Here is a 3,784-nt window from a genome sequence, read left to right as displayed (position 1 = left end):
CTGCACCAAGAACCACTGAAGGAAACGACACAAAAACCTCTGAAGACACTGAGAGCAACTTCCTTCTTCACCAGATGGAATCAAGATGGAGGATTTTAGCGGTTGGAGGATTTCTCTTTAGGCTAAAGACCAGGAGCCATTTCTGCTGCTAGCGCTAGGCTAGCACGTTAGCTTTGGTTGGATTTACCCAGAATGCCCTGCGCTGTAGTCCACTTCCTGCTTTTGGAGCGGTCTCTGGTCCGCTTGGCGTTCACATTCAAACCGAACCAGAGTTCACTTTAACCGAACCCAGACTGATGTTTGTAGATGAACCAGTTTGATTTTTTCTCCTCAGCTCTTACCTCTGGACTTTTAAGACGAGTTGAATAAGAATCTTTGCATAAAGTGAGGAAGTAAGAAAAGAACAGAAGGAAAATCCACAGACAGCGAGGTGAAAACAGGTTCCTCTATTAGTGGGGATTATAAATAAACTTCCCCTTAGAGCTCTCACCTGCCAGCTCTTCCAGGCACACAGACATTTTCATGCATTGCTAACCTGTAAGTGTGCAGCAACACCTCCAGCTCGGAAGCGACAGACCTGCCGTTGAGATTATCACACAAATTACAACTGCAGAGACGAGAGCTGAGCTCGCATTGATCTGTGGGTGTGTGCACGTTCAATTCCTGTTTGAGCACAGACAGAGGAGGAGGAGTGAGAGATGCTGTCAGCCATCGCCTTCCTCCTCCTCCTCCTCCTCTGTGAAGCAGATGTCCAATCGGGTCTATTTAAAGCCCGTGCAGGATGGCTGCTGATGCTGAGCGCCGGGCTGTAGCGTTGGATTACTGTTACGTCTCCAGCAAACAACGCTGAGCTCAAACTCTCAGCTCCTTTCCTGGCCCATGAATGACCTCTGAGCTCATCGTTTCCTTAAAAAAATCATTTTTTACTGATAAACTTCAGATTGTGGATCTTTTGGTTCAACAAACTGCAGCAGTTTTCCAACAATCCGACTCTGACGATTATGAGAAACAGACACGACTCTGACACTTTTCCTCTTTCCCCAAAGAGCGAAACGAGAGGAGCGGAGAGAAGGTGGGACTTGGCTGTTTGCTTGTCATTCTTCAGCAGAGATGATGCATCTGCTGCCACGTCGAGGAGAGAGAGGAAGAGGGAAGAAAGGCAGTTATCAACAGGATGTGGCGGTGTCAGACAGGAAGTGAGCGCTGACGGCTCTGCAGGACTCGGCTCAGTTGGTCATTCTGACACTTCTGTCATTTTCAGCTCAACTAAGCAAAAGTTTGGGAAAAATAAGATTCATTAATTGCTTTGCAGCGAGGAAATAAGTTTAAGAAGGTCGGATGTTGATTTGGAGATGCACCAATCAGGCGCTGGATGGTTTTTTCCAGATGTTGAAAAATCTTTTTTTCCCACCTAATTAAATGCAGCAAAACTGAAACATTTCAGGTCCATCAATGCATCACCTGGCAGTATTAGATTCACTTTTATCAGTCTAATAAAAACAAGAAATTACACAAAGTTAATGGACGTGTGTCCCAATCCCACATACTATCATTTATTTTATTCTATTGGTTAAAAATGTTTATTTTTGCTTTTGCATTATAATTTTTCAAATACAAAAATCCAAAATGGCTGATCAGACTTTAAAGAAAACTAGAAATTGATAGACAAGGAAAACTTGATCGGTTCATGTCAGTTTCATCTTCCAGCAGAAAGTCTCAACTTTTTGTTTAACCCTTTTGCGCTGAAGTTTCAAACACCTGACTAAGTAAATCTTCCTTATTTTAATTGTAAGTAGTTCTTTAAAAGTCCTGTGAGATGATATACTTACCCATGTATCGATAACAACTGGAACTTTCAATATCCAGCAAGTTATTTTCGCAATTTACCGTCTATTAAACGAGTGCCCCCCCGATTAATTACACTCTCTGCAGCTGCAGCTGTGAAGTTGCCGTATTAACCCGATATTTGCTGGAAAGTGCAACGTCTCCCCTTTCAGAAACCGTTGGAATTTTTCAGATAGCGCTACGTGTGGCAGAATTACGGTACTGCAAATTTAGATGTGTCACCGCCAACACGTTCTGGTCTAGAAGGGTTAACTGGAGTCACGATGTCCAAAAACTTTATTAAAATGCAACCAAATATTATCTAAATGATCATAAAAACAGATCAATCCACGAAAGAGCTGCCAGAAAGCTGCAGACTCATCATTTACACACAAACGCCACAGAGATGGAGAAAACCTTTCATGTCGTATGGAGACGATATCGATCGATCTGCCTCGTTTCAGGAATCGGTTCAGCCAGATGAAATCCTGATGGGTCCGTCTGCCTGCTGCTGCTTCCAGGTGCAAATGATTTAAACAGATTTCTGGAGACTAAATGGATCATAACTCAAAAATTACCAATTGATACGTAATAGAAAAAAGGTTTAGCTTACACTTTTGGAGCGGCTTCATCCCCATGATGTCATATGGTAACAGTTTTGATTTTATTTTGAGCTCAGAATAGAAATTCCTACTTTTTCTGGTCAAACTTTTTCAAAATTGTAAATATTTTTGATTTTTCAAGCAGAAACATTTTTAAGCTATTCATATTTATAATAACATATATTCAGTCAGTGATGGGTCATCTACTGCAATAGTTGTTTTTTTCCACTTGGTCCACTTTAGTTACAAATCTAAAAAATTGATCAACAGATTTTCAGATTTATGAAGAAATCAGCATTTTATTGTTTCTTTGCTTTAGATCCCATAATAATATAAAGACTGAAATATTCTTCAGGGATTTCTCAGAAAGTCTGAGATTATTAAAACCTTCATCTGGAAACACAGCGGGGGGCCGATATCCGCCCAGGGCAACATTCACACAAGAACCGCCTCTGTTGGTCATCATAAAAACTAAACTGAGTTCTAGTTTTCCTTGAAAAAATATGTTTTAGTTTCATATTTTGTAATGAAACAGATTAGAACAGGCTACGAAGTTTGAAATGGGAACATTTTGTTAGTGAACGGAGCGGATGATCTGCCTGTTTGCTCTTCATCGCGCGACTCGAACCCAAGCAACAGAAAACCAAACGGCACAGAAACAGTTTTCTGGTTCCATTCTGGAACATCGGACTGATGCTGCTGCAGGGCTGCAGTGCATGGCTGCGTTTCCTGCAGCGGCTGCCAGCTACTGGAGGACGGAGCAGAGGAAGCTCTGAGCCGCGGCTGCTGCGCGCAGGCTGGGATCAGGAGGGGGCGGAGAGAGAGAGAGAGACGGAGAGAGAGAGCAGAGAGAGAGAGAGAGCAAAGAGAGAGAGAGAGAGCAAAGAGAGAGAGCGGTGACAGCGCTCATCACCCTCTGAACAACCAGGACGGTTCGCATCCCTTCCTTCTCTGTCATTCGCAGACGGACTTTACAGCCTTTGCGCCGCTTTTTTCTTTCGGTGGTTTTTCAGCTGCTGCTCCTCCCGCCCTCTCCCGGTGCTGCCAGCCCCGCCAGCCGACCATGGTTTCTATAATTTCAGACCTGGACCCTCTGAAAAGCTGGAACGTGTTAAGGTAAGCGGCCGGGAGTCTCTCCACACCGCAGCCGCGGAGCGGAACGTCGCGCCGCGCGGTGGCAGCGGGCGGCGCGGCGCTCCGAGGAATGAAGGGTGGGACGCGGGGCGCAGGCGGTGAGGTCGCGGCTGCGCTGCGTAATTACGCACGGTTTGCGCTGCTTTCCGCTCTGTCCATCTCATTAACCCTCACCTCCATCGTTCCCAAACTTCTCCCATTTCAGCCTAAAAGTGGGAACAGCA

At 44.7% G+C, this 3,784-nt stretch overlaps 1 long non-coding RNA gene and 1 pseudogene across 1 annotated transcript; one reads left to right on the top strand and one right to left on the bottom strand.

Moving 5' to 3' along the window:
* Positions 1-939: 939 nt before the first annotated feature.
* On the bottom strand, positions 940-2,668 carry LOC106950949 (uncharacterized). Its single transcript, XR_001425713.1, has 2 exons — positions 2,242-2,668; positions 940-1,122 (listed from the first exon to the last, which is right to left on the bottom strand). It is a non-coding gene; the product is annotated as an uncharacterized LOC106950949 (long non-coding RNA).
* A 361-nt stretch (positions 2,669-3,029) lies between these two features.
* The window catches only part of LOC106950946 (uncharacterized), a 174,998-nt pseudogene continuing 174,243 nt past the window's right edge, over positions 3,030-3,784 (top strand).

The sequence above is a fragment of the Poecilia latipinna genome, unplaced genomic scaffold (assembly GCF_001443285.1).
Source record: "Poecilia latipinna isolate Pla-1442-1.1 unplaced genomic scaffold, P_latipinna-1.0 Scaffold431, whole genome shotgun sequence".
In the NCBI taxonomy this organism is placed as follows: domain Eukaryota; kingdom Metazoa; phylum Chordata; class Actinopteri; order Cyprinodontiformes; family Poeciliidae; genus Poecilia; species Poecilia latipinna.
This window is presented reverse-complemented; position numbering and strand designations above follow the sequence as displayed.